General features: G+C 41.5%; 1 pseudogene; it reads right to left on the bottom strand.

The window, feature by feature from the left end:
• Positions 1-22,692: 22,692 nt before the first annotated feature.
• On the bottom strand, positions 22,693-24,465 carry LOC128350496 (SCAN domain-containing protein 3-like; annotated as a pseudogene).
• Positions 24,466-27,188: the final 2,723 nt, after the last annotated feature.

Genomic DNA, 27,188 nt, shown 5'->3' with positions numbered 1-27,188 from the left:
CTATGGGTCCATTGACAGGGGGAATAGATCCACAAGTAACTAATTATATTTTTAATGTTAATGTAATAATGTGCTAAAAATTTACCTCGGCCCCTGCATGCCAAGTTGTAGATGGTTCCGGCCCACCAGGACATTTGAGTTGTGCAACCCTGGATTATTGCCATTTTGGAAATATTTGTAGAGTTTAATGTTACATATTTTGCAAGCAAGGCTCTGATTTGTCAGCTCTGAAAAAATAAACAATGGCAGTGTTCTCCAAGTCTTTCTGTATCACACATTATGTCTCATGATCCTAATGCAATCCTGGCTCTCATTGTTTTAGGAACATAGAATGGTGCCATATACCAAGTCAGATCATTGGTCTATTTAGCTCAGTATTGTCTACACAGACTGGCAGTGGCTTCTCCAAGGTTGCAGAAAGGAATCTTTCTAAGCCCTATCCTGGAGATGCCAGAGAGGGAATTTGGAACCTAGATACTCTTCCTAGAGCAGCTCCATCCCCCTAAGGGAAATATCTTACAGTGCTCACATGTAGTGTCCCATTCAAATGCAACCATGGTGGACCCTGCTTAGCTAAGGGGACATGTCATGCTTGCTACCACAAGACCAGCTCTCCTCTCATTGGATATCTGTACATTTCATGTACAGCTGTACATTGTTGGCTTCCAAATGTCCCATAGCTTCTTTTTAAGGATGCCTACACATGTCAGAAAGAAAGGAAAATCCCAAGCAAAAGCTGTGACTGTGGACTTGCCTATACCACTGAGTTGCAGTGCTGACCTAAGCTGACACCCTGGACATGCAATATCTATAGCATAGTTAGGAATATTGTAATGAAGTATCAGGCAATGACTTGAGCTTCTAGAGTCTTTCACTGGCTGCTTTATTCTACTAATAAGATCACTTTTCTGCAAGAAGTATCACTATAGTTGTTTTCCACATGAAATATTTCCTTGCACCAGTAGAAACACACAATCCAATCCAATTTAAGCATGTTTAAATCTTGCTGATTAAGTCTTGTTCCCATTTTTCTTTAATTCAGTGCAGGAGAAATAGCAAATAATATATTGGTAACTGGTAGACACCAAGATATCACTACCATTGAACAAGGTGGGAGACAAATGTTTTTGGACCCCTGAAAGCCCACCGGCTGGATGGAAGTTTGCTCTTCACTGACCCTCCGCCATGTCCTCAGCTTACAGGCAGTTGTTGGCTCCTGACTGGAGAACTTATTTTGGCTTCAGAAAAGACAATCCTCTCCAGGAGGTAGGGGAATTCACATGTACAAGTATGTGCTTTAAAGTGTCCTTGTGCATGGGGAGTGTGTGATATTATTTGCACAGGAATGAGAGAAAGGGTGTGTTGAGAACGTTTTATTTTTTACCAAGTTCTTTCACTTCTTCTGCATCAATAACATGGGGGGAAGTGTGGGGAGGGTGGCAGGGTTTACCTTCACTTCATGTCTCAGGCCCCACACCAACCTTGCCATGCCTGTGGTAGTCAAACAGGCACAGCACTATATTGGGTGACTCTGAAATAGAATGCACACAATTTAAGTTCTAGCAGCTGATTCCAGCAGAGGTAAGCTGAAAAGTGGGTGTTAATGGCCAGTTCCAGGTTTCCATAATTCCTCAGTCCTTATGACCCACTTTTTATATGGATGACACTAAATTAAAGTGACTGACCAAGCTTCTCGGTGTGATCATAAAACCACGCATAGTAATCCAATGAGCTGCTACTTCAGTGATTTTTGTTTTCTGTAAGGCAGCTAGCATTCGGCCTTTCTAAACACATCAGCCGTGATGTGCGGGGCAGGTCTCCGCAGGAGTTGTCTGCTTTGTAGGGAAGAGCTTCTAATTTGTACTGTGATAAGAAAGTGAAGCAAAAGGCTGTGACTTTGCTAAGATGCTTTTGAACTGGGAAGGATGACCTAGATTGCATTCAATCAGGTGTTATTTGTTTAAAATGTTAAAATAGCTTAGAGAGAGAGAGATAGAGAAAGAAAGAGAAAGGGAGAGAATGAGCATTGGTGTATCATTTTAATGACTTAGAGGGAGGGAGTCTATCCTTCCCTCCCTCCCTCCCTCCGCTTTGCTTCATCCTTTTCTATGCCTAATTGGTTATTTTCAGCAAGTCAAACTCAATTTCAGGATTTAAAAGTGGAATTTTGCTGAAATATATGCATTTTCTTGCTCTCCAAAATATCAGTAAGATTAACACCATTGAAAGAATAGTGCTTTAATAGGTCATATTGCTTCAATTCCATAATGTAATAAAAACCTCTATTTACATAATATAATGCTATGCCATTTGCATGAGCATGTGCTTAAATCTTGTTCAAATAGAGCTTTGAAAGAAACTTTATATTTTCAGTTTTAGATCTTTAAAAGCTTCTTCTGGAAAGAAGGTCTTGAACTAGATCTGCTGCTAATTTGTTTTTGTTTCTGTGAGGATGGGGGGGGGTGGAGGGAAGAATCTAAAAAAAAAAAATTCAGATCACAGATCTTATGAGTCACTCAAGAACAATTATGCGTGTGTGCGCGTGCGCGCACACACACACACACACACACACACACACACACACACACACACACACACATACACGAAGCATGGATGTAGGAACTGTATTCCTGAAGAATTCCAGACTAACACCACACAGCTGAAAGCCTGGTGGACGTGTGTGAATTCCAGTGACCTCATATTCTCCTAGAAACACTCGGTGCCACCAAAAAATATGTCCCTGGGGGCTGCATAAGCCTCAGTGACATGTTTTTGGGTGGCAGAGAGTGCTTCCAGGGTAAGAAGAGATTGTTGACATCCACCCAGCCCTCAGCCCCCATTGCATGAATGGTGGAGCTGTTGAACTATTTGGAAGCATTGATGTTTCTCCTGTAGCACCAGAGTTTTGTTAGTTTGGATGACTGCTAGTCATTGGTAGAGCACTTGCTTTGCATGCATAGTATCCTAGGTTAAATATGCATTAAATATGCATTAAGGCCTCTGATAATGAGGCTGAGAAAAGCCTGTTGAATGGAGACTTGGAGAGCCACCACCAGCTGAACTAGGACAGTACTGGGCTAGATGAACTAACAATCTGACTCAAGCTCTGATCATGTAGGAAACAGAATGCACTCTGATCATGTCTCCGGTGACTTCCAATGGAGTGGTAGTAGTCTATAGAAGTGGAAACATGTCTATAAGGTAGGGACAGTGCACAGGCTCTTGCACCCACACTAAAAAGGCCATGAGCGCTACTTGATGTGTTGAAGCACCATTAGCCAGTATATCAGCCAGTGTTAACAGTTGTATATTAACTCAGTATTGTGCTATATATGCAATATTCTGTATTATGCCAACACATCAAATCTTTGCCTGTTCACATAATATTGTGCTGCTGTTTTTCAATACCTGAACCCAGTATACAACATTTCATCTCTGTCCATTCAGACCACTTCTATTTGCTACAACAGTTCTTACTATACTGTTCTTACTATATTGTTAATTTCCTCATTGTATAGATGGAAAGTGAACTTGGTATTTTATTTTATTATTCTTGCAACAACTCTGTGAAGTCAGTTGGACTGAAAGACAATGATTTGCCAACCAATGAGTTTCTCGGCTGGGTAGTAATTATTAGCAGATGGGTTTCCTACACTAATACTCAATGCTTTAGTCTCTGCACTGCACTACAGTTGCTGATTATCAGAAAGTAAGCTTTATTATTATTTATTATAGCAGTAATCTGAAGATGCAGCAAGAGGCTGCATCGTCACAGGCAGAGTCTTTCTGTGCAGCAGAGCACACACACTGAGGGAGGGGGGCAATATTCACTCATCTCCCCTGCCTTCAGAAGCGTTCTTTGCTTTTCAAAAGCATGTCCTGAGAATTTTGCAGACCTGGAATTCCTGGAAGGCAAAGAGCACATATGGAGGTAGGGGAGAGAAGCAAAAATCACTCTCCCCTCCCTCCTTATCCACACTGTTGCTTGGGAAGAGCAGCCTCTCTGCTTTAACACTGCTCTGTCAGCCATTATTCCTATTGCTTAATATTGTTCCTCAAAATGTCAGCACTGAATTGAAGTTCTCAGCTTATTTTTCCATTTCTGTCTCCTTTTGTCCTTTCCTGTATCTCTCTGTTTCACCGTTTGGTTCACCCAGTGAAGGTTTTATTAAAACTTTAGCACAGGGCATACACAGATCTAAAATACCCAGCAGCCTTTGTTGAACTTATTTTCTAGCTCATAAGTCGTCAAAGAGCAGGTACATTCTCTCATAAATGTCCTCTTCCAAGATAGATCTGACCTTGGATAGAATAGTTAATTCTTTTTCATATAGTGGGATGGCAGAATGGAAAATCAATCACATATTACCATCATAGCATCATTAAAAATGAGATATACCATAATAGGATATATCTACATTCTGAGGCCCGAAGGAGGAAAAGGTTAAGATGACAACTCTAATGAGACTCTGTGGCCTACCTAAACCATATTGATACCTCTGATGATGTCAGTCAGACCTGATCACAATACACACTATTAACCAAACTTCTGCAGGTATTTTATCAATTTAAAATTGAACTTGAGCAATACAATTTTTTAATGCTATAAAATATATTGACAGGTTGGATTGTTCTGTATTGGCAGTTTGGATAGTGTAAGCAATTACAAAAACAATTAGAAGAAAAGTAGAAATAAACAACATATTGATGATTGTATTTATACTGGATGATCACTTAACCTAACCAGTTTTGATCAAAAGCCTAGCTTCAGTTTTGAATCATAGTTACATTAATAAATATATTTGCATTGTGTAAAATAATTCTAGTTTATTTCCAAAGAGAGCTACAGCGTGTAAGGCATGTCCAGAACTGAAGAACCATGCCAGCACTTGACCTATTTGTGGTGATAAGGTCTGCAGATGATTAGACCAGGTGGCCTTTAGTAGTAAATTTTATTACGGTCCAAGACCAGCATACAAAACATACACAAAAAATTACAGAAATACCAAATATCAAGATAATATTCAGTACACACTTTCCGTGCTGTCTTGAATTCTACACTGTAACATCCATAAGCTCTCTAAAGTTAGGAGGGAAATTTAACCATCTGCCCCCTGGTAGTACAGGTAGTGCACAATTTACCAACTTTAACAGTAATTTCAGTATTTGAATCTGATAAGAGGAGAGAGACTTAGAAATTATCTGGCCTGTCATCTCATCTTTTCAAACACTTGTGAACACTTTTTCGGATTTCCAGTAGGTGGCGTTTGTGGGACCTCACGGTCCTGGTACGCCATTACCTTCTAGAAGAAGAAGAAGAAGAAGAATCTGGCCTGCTTGGAAAATTTATTAAAATTTGAGTCGAGTGGTAATGATTAACTTTTTAAAAAAAAGAAATTAAAAAATATTGAGTGATAATGAGAGCATGAATATCTCTACAAACTAAACAATAAAGCAGCACATGATCCAGTGTTTCAACCACCCCATTTGGCAAGGACAAATCTCCCTTCAGTACAGTTGAAGGCATTGCATTGAAATGGGCCAGGATTAAGGCTCTCTGGTGCCTCAGGGCCACAAGATTAGAAGGGTAGTCTGCTGGAATAAAATTCTTACTGTGGTCTTCCCAACCACTGGACAACAGGCCCCTGCCCCTTTGAAGATTAAAGTCCCTAATTCACTGTTTGATGGTCTTTTTGGTCTTGAAAATGCTCTGGAATGTAAAGACTAGCTGTCCTTTTAATTTAACTGAATTTGCATCATTGTTTGAATTAATATTAACTGGCTGACATCCTGACTAGTGAGGGGCATGTGCTTTGAACCCCTGCAGGCATGCAACAGAAGCCTTTGTATAACTCCCCCAGACTAAGACATGCTCTGTTGCCTCAGAGTCCTAAACTTCTGAGCACTCCTACACTCTGGAAGTGTTCTGCAAGATCAGAAACAAGTCACTGACCTGCCCAGAGTATTTCTGGAGCAAAGATGGCACTTGGAGTATTAGTACTCTGGCCAACAGTGTGCATGCTAAGGGAATGAGGAGTTGTTAAAGGCTCCTGCTGCTTGCCCATAGACTCAAAGCATGCACACTTCCTTAGTATGTCAGCCACGGATTATAGAGGCTGACAACCTGACTAAATGTACTCAAGGAGGTCGCATTGAAATATTTTTCAGTAGGCCTTCCTCAAATAAATTTAGTCAGGGTGCCAGCCAGAGTTATTTAATTCCTCAGGATATAAAGTAGGTGAAGAATATGTGGCAAAACTATGGCTTTCTTAAGACAACAACCTATTTTTTCTCAGCTGATGATTCATAATTTTCTCTTCCTCAGAAGGTAGTTCCATGATGCCATATGATTTATAAGCATAATACTCATCAAAAGACTTTATGAGGTTGCATCAGATCACTAACAGAAACAAAAAAGAATGATGGAAGAACATTCGTTTTATGTCTTTAAGGAATAACCAAAACTTAATGCAAAAATTCCCTTAGGCAGTTTTAAAAAATTGACTAGAGTATTTTAATACCTGCACAATAGAATTCCCTTTAGCTTTTCTACTGCATTAAGATACTGAAAATTAAAGCAACTTAATGACTCACAGCCATACAATTATTTTCATTATATTACCAATTGCAACACAATCCCTGAGTGAATAGAGCTTTAGTACAATTTGTATGTGTTTTCTAAGCTGTGAACCTACAATTTAATCTAAATTAAAGTCTTCCATTTTGTCAGAGAGTGTTCATTAATTCCAGGAAGATTCATTTGCTGAATGTAATGCACTGCTGAATGTTTAGAAATATCTGGACCACTACAGCTGAATCATATCATGCCTTACAATAGGAAGGTTTTTCTTAAAGTACTACTAGATTTAGTTTTTGATTAAATCGGAACAAAGCGCAAAAAAGATTCATCTGCCCATGTATGTCTACCAAGAGTCAATTAGGACTTGTTATTACAAAAATTATTTCTGTATTATTTCAGTTTCTTCAATAAGCACCCATTATAACAGCATTTTTTAGGCATACCTGTATGTAACATTTTCACAGAACAGGAGACACAAATGACTGATCAAATGCAGCCTGGAGTAAATAAGGAAATATAAGTGGAGTGCTTTTTGCATGTCCCTGTTACCAGATTTCCCACAATTTTGTCCACTTGTTTCACAAGTACAATATTTTATTCTATATGAAAACCTGAAACCTGTAGTGTCCTGTCACTTTAAGATTAGGTTGTGTTTGGTTGGGTGTGGCTCAGCTTTCCATTTTTTCCAAGTGCAAGCTGCCCAGAATTTGTTGCAATCTTGTCTGAATAAGGAAGGCTTCTAAACCTACTTTCTCTCCTGTTCCTTCAGGCCCAAAGTCACGCCAACAAAGTGACTGGTTTTGAGTATCCGTAACAACCTTACCTAAAGGAAGATACTACATGGTGTCAGAAGTGGGCCTGCACATTTAGCAAGCTTGAAGTATTCTGCACAGGAGGCCTAGACTTGGAGAAACACAACAATAATGGAAGTTTGTTAGTCCCCTTCTGAGTTATGTTTGTCTGGCGATGGGGGAAATTGGAGAAATGGGCACGGCCATCCTTAGGGTGGTTGACCAGGGGAATTGCCCCCAGACCCACACTGGCACAGGCCCAGCTCCAGGCACACTGCAGTACAGCCTGCCCTCCTCTCTCCCCCAGTCCCAGCCACACATACACGTTGCGGAGATGAGAAGTCTTTTGCAGCCAAGCGGGGGAAGGGGCAGCAGGGAGGTATCCTGCTGCCCCAATTACTGACGGAAATATGTGCATCAGAGGGGGGAAAGCAGTGGGAGGGGTAAGTAAGCCCTCCCCTGCCCTTAAAGGAAACCTCACCCCAATCCACCCAAACCCTGAACCGCCCATATCCGGACCAGTCCGGAGGCCTGTAGAATGGCCTCCAGACCGGTCCGGGCACATCACTAGTAGAAAATTACAAAAAATCTTTGGGATTGAAGCCCTTCCCCCTGAGACCCCATCATTCCACCCCGTATAGAAGAATCTGCCTTCATAAAAAAGGGTGAAACATCCTCCTTTCTTCCCCAGCCTTTAGATCACCTGGAATGACTTGGCATAGAGCTTTGCTACTGAGCAGAGATGTCGGGCAGGGTGGGAGGAATAGGTATATTTATATTGAAGTGAATTGGACAAATGGTTGGTTTTGTATTATATATTTTTGAATTTTAAAAACCTATCAAAAAGTCTTATAAGTGGCTTGTTATATGGCAGAAAATGACAAAAACTTCTGGAACAAACAATATATAATAATAATAGATTGATTTATAAATGCACTATGCTCAGTTTGATTTGCAACCCAGAAGTTGTGAGAGAGAACTGTGAAGCATATGTTGTCCTTTTTATTTTTATTTTTATTGCTTTAGAAATGCACTATATGTCCAAGATGGTTGGACATGTCCAAAAACCTCACTCACACAATTTACACTGTATGTCATCAATCAGTATGATTCTGTAATCATATGAATTGCTAAGGAGGCCCCACATATGCTGATTCAAACCCAGCCCTGCACCCCGCTATGGGGCAGCCCTGAAGACAGGAACACAATTTCCATCTTTATTTGACTGTGACTAATTCAGAGGATAAAGCAGAAGAGTATAAGTTTGCAGTTCTTCTGCACTGTATTGGTGATAAGGCATTGGAAATATATTGTATAACATGCTGAATGTTTATGTAGATTCTGCCAGGAAGACCTTGGAAGAAGCCTTGAGAGCTTTTAGAACTTATGTGAGCCAAAGAAAAACCTAGTATTTGAATGTTATCAATTCTGGCAGATCAAATATGTTGAAGCAGAGGGAATTGATAGTTTTGTTATCCAGTTAAGAAGTAAAGCACAAGATTGTGTGTTTGGAGCCTCAGAAGACATGATGATAAGAGATAAAATTGTTTTCAGTATTCCTGATTGCAAACTGATGGAAAAATTGTTAGGGCATTCAGATCTTATGTTCTCTCAAGCAATAGATATTTGCAGAGCTCATCCCTTACTCATGTGCAAGCACTTGTGATGACCACTGAGACTCCGATGTCCATGCATGTAGTAAGCCAGAAGGAAATGCAAGACCCTTTATTGCAGAAGACAAGAAAGCCTTCAGTAAAGCAAACAGCTTTAAGAGACAAGTTTTTAATGCTGAATTATTCTTGCAATAGGTGTGGAGACATGCATAAGCCTAGGGCTTGTCCAGCTTTTGGAGCTATGTGCTCCAAAGTAGCAGCACCCCAAACTACAGGAGATTCACCATGGTTCACTGCTGTTGACATAGCAGGTGTGTGTATCTCATGTAAACTTGATACTGGAGCCAAGACAAATACCATACCTGAAAACATGGTCTCTTCTTTACCATAAAGTGTGCAGAGAGTACCAGTGGATATGATCCTGGTGGCCTTTGTGGGAGCCAGGATCAAGACTAGGGGTGCAATTACAGCACGTTGCAAGGCTGGTTCTCATTGCACCACTTTAACGTGTTATATCACAGGAGATAACAAGCCTCCTTTCTTAGGCAGACAAGCCTGCATTGCACTTGATCTTGTAAGGAAAGTGCATGAAGTCACTCCTATATTGGCCACTAAGGATTACCTGTTGAAGACATTGATTGATTCATTGATTTAGTGTGGTCAAGTCGGTGTCGACTCTTAGCGACCACATAGATAGATTCTCTCCAGGATGATCCGTCTTCAACTTGCCCTTTAAGGTTTCTCAGTGGTGCATTCATTGCTGTCATAGTCGAGTCCATCTACCTTTCTGCTGGTCGTGCTTTTCTTCTCTTTCCTTCAACTTTTCCCAGCATTATGAACTTCTCAATGGAGCTGGGTTTTTATTATTATTATTATTATTATTATTATTATTATTATTATTATTATTCAATTTCTATACCGCCCTTCCAAAAATAATGTGTCCGAAGTATGATAGTTTGAGCCTGGTCAATTGTGCCTCAAGTGAAAATTCTGGATTGATTTGTTCTATGATCCATTTATTTGTTTTCCTGTCTGTCCATGGTATCCTCAAAAGTCTTCTCCAGCACCAAAGTCTATGCTTTTTCTATCTTGCTTCTTCAAAGTCCAGCTTTCACATCCATAGAGTGTCACAGGAAAAACCACTGTCTGAATGATTCTAATCTTTGTAGGCAGGGGCGTAGCTAGGGGAGAGGGGGCCCGTGTTCACTCCTCTCTCTGGCGGCCCCCCAGAGTGAGGGAGATAATGAAGAAAATAAGGAGGGATGGATCTGGGGGGCCCTCAGGAGCTGGGGGCCTGTGTTCTTTGAACCCGTTTGTTCAATTATAGCTACGCCCCTGTTTGTAGGTATAGAAGCATCACAGCATCTAAATATCATTTCCAAGGCCTTCATTGCAACCCTACCAAGTGCAAGTCTGCAGTGTATTTCTTGACTTCTGGATCCTTTACTGTTGATGGTCGATCCTAAAAGGCAGACGCTATCCACTACTTCAATGTCTTCATTGCCAATTCTGAGGCTGGTTGCTGTACCCGTTATCATTAGTTTAGTCCTCTTTAAATTTAGATGTAGTCCCATTTTTTTCACCCTTGACTTTCATTACGAGATCTTGCAGATAATCAGCATTCTCAGCTATCAGAGTGGTGTCATCAGCGTAATACAGGTAATTGATGTTTCTTCCTCCAGCTTTAAAACCACGCTCATCTTCTTCCAATCCAGCTGCTCTAAGTATATGTTCAGCCTATAAGTTGAATAAATAAGGAGAAAGTAAACAGCCTTCTTACGCCTTTGCCGATCTGGACCAATCTGTTTCACCATATTCTGTCTGGACTGTGGCTTTCTGTCCTGTGTATAGGTTTCTCATGAGAACAATGAGATGTTGTGTGATGCCCATTTTCCTAAGGATATTCCACAACTTGACATGGTCAACACATTCAAAGGCTGTTCTGTAGTCAATAAAGCACATATTGAGTTCTTCTTGGTATTCTTTGGCTTTCTCAATTTTCCAGCATGCATCAGGAAAGATGTTTGATGTTAACAGTTTCTTGTTACTTGGCCTTTTCTGGAACCAGCTGGAACATCAGGCAGTTCCCTTTCCATATAGGGCTCTAATCTGCATTGGATGATCCTCAGCATTATTTTACTAGCATGTGAAATTAAGGATATTGTGCAATGGTTTGTGCAATCTATTAAGTCTCCTTTCTTTGGTATGGGTATATAGACAGACCCCTTCCAATCTGTTGGTCACTGTGTCATTCTCCAAATTTCCTGGTATGGTTTGGTTAGAGCCTTGACTGATTCTTCTTCTGTTGCCTGCCATATTTCTGCAGCTCTTATGTTTTTGAGGGGCTTGGTCACTTCCCAGGATCTTGTCACATTTATATAAATTCTCAGGTACTGCCAGTGATTCATGGGTGTTGGAAGATTCCCTATACTATACTGCCGAAACCTAAAGATACTTTCGATCATCTGGATAAGATAGGCATTATTTCTAAGATTACAAAGCCAACAGCATGGGTCAGTAGCCTTGTCATAATTCAAAAAATGGATGGCTCACTTTGCCTTTGTCTTGATCCTAGAGATTTGAACAAGGCTATTAAAAGGCAACATTTTTAACCTGATTTGGCCCACTTGATGCTTAAGCTGATATTGCCTTGACTTTTTTCTTTGTAAAGGAGTCTTTACAATATAACATTCAGCGCAAATGTCCTTTGTTTTAAAAAGCTAAACTCCTGACAGAAGTTTTTTAAAAAACCAAAGCAGAATGCATTTGCTCTTTTCTTCAGATCTCATTTTCTGATCCTCTTTTTATCAAGCCAGTCTCTTCTGTGAAGAACTGAATATACTGTATAATGAGGAAACAATTGTGTTTAGTTATAAGCATTTAGAATAAACTGTTTAATATGAAGGCACTGAGTTGTATCCAACTTTGCATGGAGATGTCTTTGGATCCATTGTAGTGTATCTAAAATAGCAATTTTCCTCCCCTTTTCTTCTCTGAGATGGGATGGCCATATCAATCACTGAATAAAGATGATCTTTATCTCTGTCATTAATAAAATTCAGTTAGAACAATTGTCATTTCTCATTTAGCTAACAGAATAAGCTAATAGAAAAAGAGAATCTTTGCCTCCGCATCTTTTCAGCCACATAAACTAAATGTATTAAATGCTTTTCAACCACATTAAATGTATTATTATCTTCTGGAGATGCTCTCCTCTTCATTCTACCAGCATCTGATGTGCCAAGGCACAAGGGCCCAGATTGTAGTATTCCGTCCCAAGAGCAGCAAGTTTCACCCCCTCATTAGTGAAAATTCAGTGCTATGTGCAAAGCAGTAGGATAGTGATGTTGGTGGTGGCCCATTGGTAGATTTTGTTTCTTGGCTCTCCAGTGTTCCCACTGGTCACCCCCTACAGCCACTTACCCACCTCCGTGGCCTCCTGCCCACCTGCATCTTCCAGCTTCCCTCTCTTTTCTAGCTGAAAAGTGGTATAATGATGTCACTGCCCTGGCACAAGCCCATTTCAGCAACAAGAGGTGCTGAGGTGGTGACGTCATTACATTGTCTTGTGACTGGCAAAGGGAGGAAAGCTGGTGGCAGCAATGGCAGCAGTGAGCGGGCACTGTGGATGCCAGTGTGGGGGGAGGGGGCTGCAGAGCTCAGTGGTGGATGAGTATGGTGGCTCCACCCACACAGTTTTTCCTCCTACCTTGCTTCCACACAATCACTTCTACCCAGGTTTTCCTCTTTCCTTGCTTCCACACAACTTAAAATTGGGAGCACACACAGCTCCCAAACCCAGGCAGAACACAGTTTTTGATAGTGTGAATGACCTAATTGTTAGTGGCCTTGAGAATTTTATTAGGAACATAGGAAACTGCCATATAATGAGTCAGACCATTGGTCTATCTAGCTCAGTATTGTCTTCACAGACTGGCAGCAGCTTCTCCAAGTTTGCAGGCAGGAATCTCTCTCAGCCCTATCTTGGAGAAGCCAGGGAGGGAACTTGAAACCTTCTGCTCTTCCCAGAGCAGCTTTATCCCCTGAGGGGAATATCTTGCAGTGCTCACACATCAAGTCTCCCATTCAGATGCAACCAGGGCATACCCTGCTTAGCTATGGGGACAGGAATTGCTACCACAAGACCAGCTCTCCTCCCATTGATGGTGGGAAGATGGACAATAAATATTTAAAATGCATACATTAAATTGAAATACCATATTTCAGTGAGGGAGGTAATGCTAAAATCCCTACTAAATAAGCAAAGAGATGCCTTTTTAAGTGGTGGTTCTCTGATATTTAGCAGGGAGAGAGCAACTGGCCTTATCCAGCCCCAGCACAGCATCACTTCAGTGGCTGTTGTTGGTATCTGCCTTCTGTTTCTTTTTAGGTTGTGAGCCGTTTGGGGAATCCGCCCTTTGGGGAAACCGCTTTGAGAACTTTGGTTGAAGAGTGGTATATAAATTTTCATCATCGTAGTAGTAAAATGTTGGGCCAGTTCATGTGGTCAAAAGCACCACCATATGTAGCCCAGCTGCCCTCATGTATATCCTTCAGTCACACTGAAGATTTAACATGTAACCCTGCCTGTCTATTGATATACTTTGCAGTGACCTGGCAGTAATTTCCATGAATACCATAGCCCCTGAAGATGACCCTTCAGTCACTAAAATTTTTCAGTTATTGCTCCAGAATGGTACAGCCATATGTGCGGACAGTTGCATCAGCCATGCTGCTCCTCTGCACCATCAGAGGCAAATGCACAACTGAAAATACTTGGGCTATATTACACCTCCAAGGCCTCAATGTATTAGGGTTGTCACATGATTAAATAAATCCTTGTTAATTACTTATATTCAACTTTAATTTATTAAATGTGTATAAGTTTAGATATGAAAGAAATTATGAATGAAAATTCATACTTGTGTTTTTCTAGAAGACTAACAGGCCACTACATATAAAACAACCTCTGAATGTGTGAGACCAGAGGTTTCCTGAACAATTGCCTTCAGGCTTTCTACTCCACCTCCTCTTCATAATAATAAAATAATAATGCTACCCTGATAAAAGTACCTCCAATAAAACTGATTTATCAGTTCAGTTAACTGACTAAGTGTATCAACAAGTAGAATAATACACTAGGGATATGCATGGAACAGGCTGGTCCGGTTTGAGTTCAGACCGGACCCGAACTAGACCAGTTCAGTCTGGCACACACACACCCCCGAACCCCCCTGGTTTGGTTCAGTCATGGCGGGGGGGCTTTGCAAACATTTTTTTTAAAAAAATATTTTATGCTTATTCCCTCCGGGGGAGTTGTTGGAGGTGGGGGGGGCAAGGAGTTTCCCACTCCCCCCACCAGTCTCCCTCAATGCCCATGCTGGCCAGCCACCTCTTCAGCCCATTCGGGCCTTCCCCCTCCAACGCGACAGCCATTTTGGAGGCTGCCTCACCTGCACAATTAGCAGAGGCCAATTGTACAGGTGCGGCAGCCTCCAAAATGGCTGCAGGGCCATGGGGAAGGCCTGAACAGGCTGAAGATCTGGCTGGCTATTATGGGCATCAAGGGAAGCCAATGGGGGCAGGGAGAACCTCCACAGACCCCCCGCCGGCGGCCTCCAACAACTTCCCCAAAAGTTTTTTTTTAAAAAATAAATTAAAAAATAAAAATCATGACACCCACCCCCCCACACACACGAACAGTCAGGGGTTGGACCAAACAGAGGATTTGGGGTTGGACCAAACAGAGGATGGTTCGGTTTGACCCTGAATGGTCAAACTGAACCACTTCGACATTGAACACTCTTGACATTGAACTTGTTTGCATATCTCTATAATACACTCGTAGAATAGTGCAGAGGCATCTAACCTCTCTGAGCCATTTTGGAAGGGCGGTATACAAATCAAACAAACAAACAAATAAATAAATAAAATAAAATGACTTGCCACTAGAAATATGCATTGTGGGGGAAATAAATGATCTCATTGAAATCTGTGCATTCATGTAAATAATGTTCATGATGTCACAAAAATAACTTGCTTTCATTTCCTGATTGGGGCATTTTCATTCCCATTGGTTTAAATGAAAGAACCCTCACCATTTCTGCACTCTTCATTTCACAGTTTTATAACAATCTGCATGAAATAGACAGACATTTGATCCAAGAGATCATTCCTGCTAAATTTCATATAGCATATGGATCCTATTTTGTAGGACATAGAATACGGTCCACCTACAAGGACTTTTGTATTTATTTCAACTGAGAAATCAATTCCCATTGTCTTCCCCATAACTTCACCATTTTCCCACATTGCCCCCTTGAAAAACACAGTAGCCCTCAAGTATGTAACAATAAACAAGAAATATGCTTGGGTGCGGTTGGGGGGGCAAGGGGGAGGGTCAGATTCCAAAGATCCGAAACAAACAGCACAAAGATCCAAGTATGTAATCTGCCCCCCTGATATGTTGGGAAAGATGGGGGAAAAAATGGGGCAGGCTTGGTATTGCTCAGTGGAAAGAAGACTGATGAACTGTTTGGATAGAACCAACTAAGATCCCTCCCATAAACAAGCACCCAGGGCAGAACAGCATGAGGGTAAAAGGAAGATGGTGGCTGGGAACAGGTAGGTTCAGAGGCATAGGAACTAGAACAGAATAAAAATAAAGAGATCAAACCCCAACAACCTCAGATAAACACATGCTGGAATTAAATGAATCATACAATAGAAATAAAAATAAACATTTTTATTTTTTGCGGAAACCAGTGATCTGCAAATTACTAAGAAGGTAGCAGTGCAAACTTATGCATGCCTACTTGGAAATAACTCTCACTGTTTTCAGTGGGTTTACACTCAGGTAAATATGTCCAAGACACAGAACATTCAGTATCTCAGGAAGTCTCCCCTTCCTGATGGGGAAGTGTTAGAGAGCTCAGCAGGGGAGATTTCTTTAGTTGTCCCAGCTACAGTGGAAGTACACTGGTAAGGGAGAACTGCTAATTAATACTGTCTGGAGACATGTAGTTAAAGTTCCAAATAAAGTAGTTTGCTTGAGAAATTGATCAGGGAGATAGATACGGCCTACATGCTTGGTTGCTAGCTTGGAGGGGTGGGGGGAGGGGAAGAGGGGGAAGTGAGAAGGAAGAATAAAACCTGAGACTATCAGTCTAACAAAGGGTAAGTAGAGTGGAGAAAACATGGTCAGAGGGAGAAATGCCCTTACTGGCTGTCTCTACCCCTAATGACACTAGTGGTCAATAGGGTTGCTGGTGCGAATAGCCGATGCCATGCAGGAGTTGCATCTCCAACAGCTGGGCATTCTGGGGAGAATGTTGGAATTTAAGACTTGAGACTCTACATACTCTGAAGAGTTAACTGTTTGATGCACTTCTACTTACTGTTCTTAGTGCCCATGAAACTGTATGTGCTTTGACTGGAATTCTAAGTGGTTTGTTTGTTTTTGTGTTTAGTTTTTTTGAGAATCTCTATCTGTTCTCTGAACAGCATTAATTTTGATTATCCTAGCACTGAAATAGATAGAGGTTTTGCAATTTATGTTAATAGGATGAGCACTGAGACCTAAAAACATGTGTTCATCACGAGAAGTTAATGAGAGTTGCATGTATATTAATCAACAGAAAAATGCGCCAAAATAGAAGGAAGCTCGGGATTCTAGATGCATCTGTGCTCTTATCACATATCAGGAGTACAATTTAAGGGCAATTTTTCCAGTCTGTGATTTGAGGGTAAACTGCAAGCTGCTGAGGAAGCACTCAGCTTCAGTTGTTCTTGCCCAAGAAAAAAGGTTTTTTGAGTCATTAACAAGTAAGCAAAACCATAACACTTCTGGACTATCAATGGCATTCAAGACATTAGATCTATTTGCTGCAACACATTTTACTAGCTAAATTTGGCACTTGTGATCAATGCTGTTCACACCTGACCTGCAAATGAACAGCTTGAGAAGGGAGGATGGAGCTGGTGGAGAGACTTCCATCATCTCTATGAATATCAGAGGGGATGTTACACAAAAAGGGATTTCCCCCTCTTGTTCTCTCCTGTACTCTTATGCTGCAGTCCATTTCTGCTTGTTCTCACATTTAGATGAGCACCTTCATGGGATATAAAAATACAAAATAACTGTAGGGGAAGAATGGCAGTTCAGTCCCCACATAGCAGAGCAAAACCAGTTTGGTGAGAAAGCAGCAAAGCAAGAGGTCTTGAGACAGTTCTTTAGTACTGAAGAACTACCAGGATTTATTTAAAGAAGTTACAAAAGGATAGGAAAACTGAGCTAAAGACTGAAGGGGACAAGACAAAATTGAGACTAACACACGAAAAACAAAGAGGGGAGGAGTCCAGCACTTTTATCCATGACCCTGACACACACACACACACACACACACACACTTACTTACTATGAGACATTGCAGCTGATAGCTGATGCTGGCAGGGTCCTAGTTCCAACAATAACCAACCTTTCACCTTCACTATTGGCAGATGAATAGCAGGGTTTGGAAGGATCTTGGATGTTGATGCCACCCCCATCAGTCACTGTTATCCCAGCCAGTGAAGCCAGAGCAAACTGGAATACAAAGATGGGAGTTTAATGAGGAATTCCAAATCCCCTTCAACTTTTCATTTTTGCAGAGGTAGCTTCAGCGCTGAGCCCTGCAGCTGAATCTTGCAGTTGCTTTGGGATGTGCTTTAGGGGTTGGGTTTTCCTCCTCTTGCCACCTGGCAGAGCAGAAGACCTGTCTCCGTCTCTTGGTGATATGGACAGTTAAGGTTAATAAACTAAGCTTTGGAGTGGGATTTAGTGTGTGCTAGTTTTTTTGTTGGTTTTTGCTTTCTTTAAAATGTCTTGGGGACCAGGGTGTGGAGAGAGGTGGTCAGTGCTTTCCTTATAAGTGTGAGGAGGCACAGGAGATATGGTGGTGAGAATCTGCTGAGCTAGGGAAAGAGAAGATGGATCAGGCAAGTTGTACCTGTTGCTTTTCCAGTCATCTTTTCAGCCTGAGTATCTCTGGTAGTCATATAGGCAATCCATGGAATCTTATCATGTGATGCTTGTTAATTTCATGTCAGTAAAAGGAACACACACCAATGTGAGAGCTGGACTTGTGGTAGCAAACATGAATTGTCTCCTTAGCTAGGCAGGATCCACCCTGGTTGCATATGAATGGGAGACTTGATGTCTGAGCACTGTAAGATATTCTCCTTAGGGGATTGAGCCACTCTGGGAAGAGCATCTAGATTCTTTTCTCAAAGATGTAGCAGCCTATACTTAATGCATTGGGGGGGGGTTAGAGATTTGAATGGTACAACACACACAGAGGTCATTCATACAGCCCAAAACTGTGTTCTACCCAGGTTTGGGAGCTCCCGATTTTTGGTTGTGATTGTGAGGAAGCAAGGTATGAGGAAAAGCTACCCAGGTATTCCTTCTGCCTTGCTTCCACACAATCACTTTTATCCAGATAGGAGGAAAAGCTATCCAAATCTTACTTCTACCTTGTTTCCACACAGTCACTTCTACCCAAGTTTTCCTCCTATCTTCTGCTTTTGAGAAATGTTAACATACATGCCAACACTGTTGGGATTTTTTCATAGACATCTCTGTTATTTGTATGGGGCATGCTTCTCTTTTTAAAATGGATCTATGTACCCTCTCTCTGCATAAGAGACCAATGGTCTGTTTATTGTTTTCTTAGCCTATGTTTAGTATGTAATGGTGCCATTCTCATGATCAAATATGAGGGCCAGGCAGGAAGGAAGCCTTGCAAAGCTTACCTCCCCCACAGATTATTGTTTTGTGGTGCTGGGTGTGAGTGCACAGTGCATTGTGGGGGATCCCCCCAGTGATGGCCGGGAGCCTCCTCTTATGCCAGCTGTAATAATGGAAGTCTTAAATCAACCCCATATAGACTGGGTAAATTCACAGTCAGGTAATGACAAAGAGGCCATATTTCTAGACAAGCTGAATGACTGTGCCCTAGAACAGTTTGTCATAGAACCAAGGAGAGAGAAGGCAACCTTGGTCTTAATCCTGAGTTGTGCACAGGACGTGGTACGAGATGTCAGTGTCATGGAACAATGACTGTAGTATGATCAAATTCAGCATATGTGTGAAGAGAGAATTGCCAAGGAAGTCTAACACAGAGACTTGAATTTCAGAAGAGGAAACTTCTCCAACATGAGGAATTGGGTGGAAATGAAAATGAAAGGGAAAATCAGGAGAGACACTTCACTCCAGAATGCAGGTATTTATTTAAAACCACAATAATAGAAGCACAGTTAAAATGTACACCAAAAAGGAGGAAAGGTACCACCAAGTCCAGGAGAATGCCAGCATGGCTAACAACTGAAGTCAAGGGAGTTATAATGGGGAAGAAGACTTCTTTCAGAAATTTGGAGGCCTGTCCAAATGAAGAGAACAGAAAGAAACACAAACTCTGGCGAAAGAAATGTGAAGAGACAATAAAGGAGGTGAAAGAAGTGTTTGAGGAACATTTAGCTAAAAGCATCAAGTGGAATAACAAAAACTTATTTAAATACATCAGTAGTAGCAAACCTGCCAGGGAAGTAGAGATGTGCATGAACCAGTCCGCAGGCCATGTTAGAGGCCTGCAAACTGGTTTACAAGTGGCCTGGTCTGGTGGTCCAACACCGGAGGGGGTGGCTCTTTAAGGGCAGGGGGTTGAACTTACCCCTCCTGCTGCTTTTCCCTCTCCAGCGCTCCATTTTCAAGTGAATTTTTCAGGGCAGCAGCGGTCCTCCCTGCCAACCCTGCCCCCTTGTTGATGGTAAAAACGGAAGTAACTTCAGCGCATGTGGCTGCCACTGGCACGTGCATGCTGTGTGATGTGTGCGGCACACACACATCAGTGGCAGCCGCATGCGCGGAAGTTACTTCTGCTTTTACCATCAACAAGGCGGCAGGGGTGGCAGGGAGGACCACTGTCGCCCTGAAAAATTCACTTGAAAATGGAGCGCCGGAGGGGGGAAAGCAGCGGGAGGGGTAATAACAGCCACCCTGCCCTTAAAGAGCCACCACCCCCCGCGTTGGACCGCGCATCCGCTGTCCATGCACATCCCTACAGGGAAGTGGTCAGTGTGTTAGATGATGAGGGAGTGAAAGGGATTATTAAGGAGGATATGGAGATTGCAGAGAAGCTAAATGAGCTCTTTGCATCCATCTTTCCAGCAGAGCATACTGAGCATATACCTGTCCCTGTACCAAGCTTCTCTGAGACAGAGGCTAAGGAACTGAGTCAGATAGAGGTGACAAGAGACACCAATCAGTGTTACATTGGCCACAATTCATGCACATCCCTACTGGCAGGGCTATCTGGTACAATCTGGTTCTTTAAGGGCTTTGGGGTGGATGCCATCTGGCCCTGGCGATTTGGTAATTTTTAATTTTTTCAGACCATTTAGAACGTCTTCTCTAATCCTTAAAAAAGTAAAATGTCAGATGGCCAACCTCACTGCAAATATATGTTTTATCCCTACAATCAGGCTCTGTAACAGAGGACAATCCTGTCCCCTCTACTGGGTATAGTCAGATCTGACAAGGACTATCAACTAACCTTCAATTTGTGGTCTGCATCTACATTACAATCTACCACCACGAATGTTTGCAGTCAGCATGAAAACTGCAGTAGATGACATTTGAAGATAGTTTCAAGCAGTGACCACAGGACAGCCCTATTATATAAAGCTAGCACTTTATCCAATAAAGAGACATGTTATCCCTCAAGAAAGATGTTAGGTGGTGATAAAGATCCATATGGCATTTGGTGTTAGCAATCTGAATGTTTCCATTCATTCAGTTTCATATTAAAGTAGATAGCTTCTTATTGGAACACATAAAACTGAAACTCCTCTGGTTATGTACACAGGAGGAATAATTGACGATTGAGGCTTGCTGTTCAGGATGTGCTTCCCTTTGTGTATTATGGGCAGTTGCTTGGAGTCCCAGGTGTTGATTCACCTTCTGATTCATTTTCTTCACACATAGTGGCACTGATTTTCTGGAGAAATTGGCTAGATGAGTGGGTTTACCAGTACTATTGAAATGCTATGTGCTGCATTAGGTATTTTGCAACTAAGGGACAAACTTGCAGAGAGGTATACATATTATAGCTATTGCTTTCTTTTTGGTGTTGTTAAAAATAGGATGGTTTGTGTAATGCTTATGTCTGTTCTGCCTTGAAATCCTTATTACACTGTGTAGAGTTTAATTATAGAAGGACCCATCACACTGTGTTCTGCTTCAGATGAAGAGCCACTTGGACAGCTGAACAACTCACAATACGTAACTTTCTGAGTTATATTGATTTCTCTTTTTCCCCTGGGGAAAAAAACTCTGTGTACATCATTGCTTTTGTGTCATCTTCCTTCTCTGAACTCGGTGTTTGAACCATTAAAATAGAATATCTCCCACCCCCGCTTGCTCTCACAGTGCCATTACATAGGACAAATATCACCAGGGCTTCATGTCCATATATTATATGCTGATTAAAATATAAGGTAGCATTACTGGAGAAATAAAGGCACCATTTGTAGCAGCTGACAATTCATTTCATTTAAGAAATGAACCACTGTCCATAAGTTGTAAAGTACCTACCTTTCCTCAGAGTCAAATGTCAATTTCCTTTACCCTCACTAGTACCAAATATTTTCCTCCACCTCCCACATATTACCCCATTTCCATTGCTTAAGTCAAACAGAGGGAGGAGTGGAACTGTGTAAGCACATTAAACAGAAGCTCACCCCTTATTCCAGACACCTTAGAGGCAGTGAGAGAAACCAAAGGGCCATTGCCTAGCAATAGCTAAAGCTGATCTATCCCTCTTTCATACCAAGAACCCCCTCAGATAACCACTGAAGCAAGTTTCAAAGAATCAAGAAAAACCATAATTATAACATATAAAATTATGCTGATTTCAAATTATTTCACAAATGCACACAACACAAATACAAAATATTTCCATTGACAATCCCAATAGTCCCACCACTGCAGTACTCCTTCAAATATTCTGCAACAACAACAATTTAATAGTCCTCATAATGAACATCCTTGTCCACAGCCTTTGTGCTGGCAATGTGGACATCCTTGTCCCCACATCTATGCTGCCTTCTTCCAACCCCATGATGGAAGAAGACAGAGATGGACAACCCTGCAGCAACCAGTCAAGAAGTGCCTACTCAACAGGCACATACCCACTCCTGGCCATTGTTTTATCTCCTTTTATCCCATCACAACCATCCAGCTTATCCGAACCCAAGCTGTTCAGGGTCTACAGAAAAAGAGCACAATTCAGACAACCCCTTCCACCCAGGCCTGAACTTCAAAGCAGCAAATGTGAAAGTGAAAAGTACTCATTTATCAAAGGCGTCTCCTGCTCACATTATGCTTCAAGTGGTCCACTTGTTACATTTATGTGGCCATAGCTACACTCAGGGGTTTGCCTACACCAGTGTTTCTCAAACTTTGTTGGTTCGCCGCCCCCTTTTAGAAAAAATTGAATGCTTAATGCCCCCCTGCCAAGCCCCGCCCCCAGGGTGGGGGTGAGCTGCCCAAGCCCCGCCCCTGGAATGCCCCGCCTCTTGCCTAAGGCACTGCTGAGGGTTGGGCCAGCCCCGAGTAATGGTGAGGACATAGAGGACAGGAATACGAACTAAACTAGTAACAGAATAAGTTTTAATGAGAAGGATGAGCCTGATGAGATTCTAACAATTTGTCAATATTTGGCTCCATGTTTGTTAACAGCATTCTCAAATCTCCACAATTAGCTATCTGCAGCCTATTTCTTTTTTTTGTTATTAGCGTTGTTACTGCACTGAACCCACGTTCCACTAAATAAGACGAAGGGAATGCAATAAGAAGAATTTTTTGAACAATAGTCCATAAACCAGGATAAAGTTCAGGTATCTGCTTCTGCAGCCAAAACTGTTGGTATCCAGATTTAAATTTAAATTTCAGCTCTTCATTTGTTCTTAACTCAATCAACTCTTCTTCTAAGTTTGGAGATGCTTCTAAAATTTCACAGGAAAATGGGTCCAAAAGCCAATCAGGTACATCCATTTTTAAAATATCCTGAAATCATTTTTTGAAGTCCAATTCCAGAGTTTCCAAATGTTGGCAATATTCAAGTAAATCTCCGTCATTTTTTTCTACTGTTGACAGATTTGGAAAGTGGATAAATTCTCCCCTTCCCAAGTTTCTTTTATGTATTTGAAGCTTTCCCACAAATGCAGAAATTACATTTTTAGTTTTTATTAGATTCAGGTCATCACCTTGGAGCTGAAGGTTCATTTCACTTAATTTGTTAAACAAATCTGTCAGATAAGCTATATCTGGTTTTGATTTTATCAAATCTGCTCTTAAAGTAGCATCTTTGTCTTCCAAAAACTCTAGCACTGAGTTGAAAAGGTTGGAAAAATGGCTCAAACTGGCTCCCTTTGATAGCCAACGAACTTCTGTATGAAGAAGCAGACGATTGTAATCTTCATCGTTCTCCATACAGAGTTGTCCAAATAACCTGTCCTGCAAAGAATTACCTCTGATTTTGTTCACTGCTCTGATGACGAGATGAAGTGAGCTATGTAAGCGTTCACTCAGGTTTTTCGCTACTAGATGTTGCCGGTGAATAACACAGTGTATGGCCAATATATTTGGTACCTCTTCCTTTAAATGTGCCATAAAACCATTGTAGCGTCCAACCATCGCTGGAGCACCATCAGTAGCAACAGACAATATGTTATTCAGGGGAATTTCTTTCTCTTCAAAAAAATCTCTCATTACACGAAATAATGATGCTCCTTTAGTATCAGTTTCTAAAGTTTGGGCAAACAATAACTCTTGGCAGATTTGTTGATCCCTTATGAAACGCACATAAGCGAGAAGTAAGGCTTCATTCCCTGGCAAAGTTGACTCATCAAGTTGCATTGAAAACTGAGATGTTTTTAAATAATTACATAGAGAGTTTTCAATGTTTTCAGCCATCTCATCAATTCTTCTTTGGACTGTGTCATTACTCAAAGGAATTTTTTTGACAATGTCAGTTGGTGACTTGTGTAGCACAGTCTGTAATACCTCCTTTATGGCTGGTATAATAAGTTCTTCCCCAATAGTATGCAGTTTCCCTGATTTTGCAATAAGTAAAGCTATATTGTAAGAAGCACGCAACCCATCGTTACCTTGTTTGGAAGCTGTTGAAAAGATAGTTTCCAATTTGGGCTGTTTTACAAACTTTTCTTTGAGTCCTTGAAAATAATGAAAATCTTTATTCTTTTTATCTGGATGGATTTTTGTCAGATGTTCTTGGAGTCTAGAAGGCTTCATAGCTTCATTTGAGAAAACTTTTTGGCATATTATACACATTGGTAATGCATTATTTGAAGGAGACGGAATGAAACCATATTTCAAATAATCAACACTGTGCTGCCTGCATTTTTTCTTTGCCTCAGACATGGTAATAACTGAAACAAGAAGCGTTGGAGCTCCGAGGGGCAGGAGCATTTAAAAAGACGGCGGGCTCCCTCAACTGCATGTAAAACTAGTGACCACCTTCCCCTGAAAAGTTTTGCCCGGCGGTGGGTGGGATAGCTGGAGGACTGAAGCCCAGGGCGGCAGCTGCCTGAAGACCTCCAGTGTCTTCAGGCAGCTGCCACCCTGGGCTTCAGTCCTCCAGTGTCTCAGTGGAGTCTCAGTGGGCAGCAGAGGATTTAGCCGGCTCCCCTGCTGTGCCTGCGCAATGAGCCCCTCCCTTGGCTAATTGCGCAGGCGCAGCAGGGTTGCCGGCTGAATCCTCTGCTGCCCACCGATTGGTTCCTGGCGCCCCCTAATTTTACATGGAGCTTCCAACGCCCCCTTGGATTGCTCCAATGCCCACTAGGGGGCGATACTGCCCACTTTGAGAACCATTGGCCTACACAGTTGCCAACTGTTGAAATTTCAAAAGAGGGAACTAGCTTTAGAACTTTTTCATGTTCTAAAAAGCTCTTAAGCAGGAAATGAGAGCTAGTTGTGCTTCTTAGTTTTACCACCTTCCAAATGGGAACACACTCCTCTTTCCAGAGAAGATAGATAAAGAAGCTTCCTTTTCAAGGATTATAGCACACAGGCATATTTCCCCCTTTGGTTCATCATTTCTTGTAAGCAGTAATCTGGGATGCTGGGTGGGGGCAAGGATGCTAGTTGCAAAAGCAACACCACAAATGTTACACATGAGTAATTCCCTTTCTTCCAGTAGGTCTACTCACAGGTAACAGCCCTTGAGTGATTTCAGCCACTCAAATCTAGCAGCCATCAGCTGGTATCCCATGCAAGGAATGCACATGCCCACTCCAAAACACTGATGAGCTCAAGTCAGTGGGACAATCTGCATGCTTGGAACATATGCAAAATACCAAATATTTATTTTTCAATTTATATATCACTTATCATATCAGCCTCAAAATAGCAAATAACATAATAAGTACATATTTTTAAATGGTGGGCAGCATCCAATTTTAAAATATGTACAGTTTCTAAATATGTATAGTTCATTAATTTATTACATTTATGCCACCCCATCCAAAGGCACAACAACAAAACAAAAACCCCATGAACAATCATTTAAAACAATCAATTAAAAAAAATTTAAAAGCTGTTTAAAACCTTTAAAACAATTAAAAGCAGTTTAAAAACCCTGGAAAGCCAGAACAAGCAAATAGGTTTTAAAGACTCTCTTGAAGACAAACAATGATCCCAAACCGCAAATTTCTGCCAGGAGTGCATTACACAACCCAGGAGCAGCTACAGAGAAGGCCTGGTTCCCAGTTGCCACTAGACATACTGGTGGTAACTGGAGATGGAACTCTTCAGATGACCTTAATGTGTGGTGGAGATCATACAGAAGAAGGCACACTCAAAGGTAACCCTGATCTAAGCTGTTTAGGGCTTTAAAGGTGATAACCAGGACTTTGTATTTTGCCAGGAAACAAATCAGCAGCCAGTGCAACTGTTTAAGGCATAATATGGTCTCTCCAGGATACGCCAGGGACCAATCTGGCTGCTTCATTTTGGACTAACTGAAGTTTCCATACAATGTACAAAGGCAGTCCCTTAGTTAGTTAGCCATATGCTAGTTAGCTGTGACTAAGCACCGTTGAAATAAATGACACAAGTTTAGTCATGACTAACTTAAGTCCCATTAATTTCAATAGCACTTTATCATTACTAATAATCTGGATGCTGTGTAAGAACACAAGTAACACTATACAACGAATATTTATATAGCACATTTCAACAAAAGTTCTCAAAGAGGTTTACATAGATGTAAATAAATAAATGCTCCCTGTCCCCAAAGGGCTCACCATCTAAAAAAGAAACATAAGATCGACACCAGCAACAGCCACTGGAGGGATGCTGTGCTGGGGATGGATAGTTGCTTTCTGCCTCCTAAATAAAGAGAATCACCACTTTTAAAAGGTGCCTCTTTTGTTCAGTTAGCAAGGGGAGAGCACAATGAAAAACCAGCACAGATATCCAGATAGCAAACAGAAACCTGTCAGGCCACAAAGAGAGCAGGAAAAGGAAATAGTCTCCAACCCTCTTCTGCCAAAGGTCCCGGCCTGGGTAAAAGTAGAGTCTTCACCTAATGGCAGAAGGCCAGGAGTACAGACATCTCCAGGATGAGTGTCCCATTGTGTGGGAGCTGTCATCAAGAATGCCCTGTCCTCACATCCATGATAAACAAACCTCTGATGGCATCAGCATGGAGCACTCAAGACCCCAAAGCAGCTAGGGGAGAGGGGTCCCATGTTTGCCCCTCTCCCTTATGGCCCTTTGGAGTGAGGGAGATAAAGAAGAAAATAGGGAGAGGTGGCCCTCAGGAGCTGTGGGGTGTGGATTCTTTGAACCCATCCACTCAATTATAACTACACCCCCGCCCCAAAGATCTTGTAGGGTAGATAGAGCCAGTCAAGAGAAGAGCATACAATCTTTCCAATAATTAGGGTCTGAGCTATTCTGGGCAGTAAAGTTCACAATCAGCAACTTGAATTGGACCTGGAAATTAGTGATGTCCATTTCGTTTCAGGTACAAAACATGTTGTACTCAAAAATGGCATTTTCTGGTGTTTTGTATACAAAACAAAACCGGAATCCAGTTCCAAAATGACCCTATTTCGGATCTGAAAGTTTTGTATTTT

This window comes from Hemicordylus capensis, chromosome 3, assembly GCF_027244095.1.
Source record: "Hemicordylus capensis ecotype Gifberg chromosome 3, rHemCap1.1.pri, whole genome shotgun sequence".
Classification (NCBI taxonomy): domain Eukaryota; kingdom Metazoa; phylum Chordata; class Lepidosauria; order Squamata; family Cordylidae; genus Hemicordylus; species Hemicordylus capensis.
The sequence above is the reverse complement of the archived record's forward strand: the minus strand, read 5'-3'. Positions and strand labels throughout refer to the sequence as shown.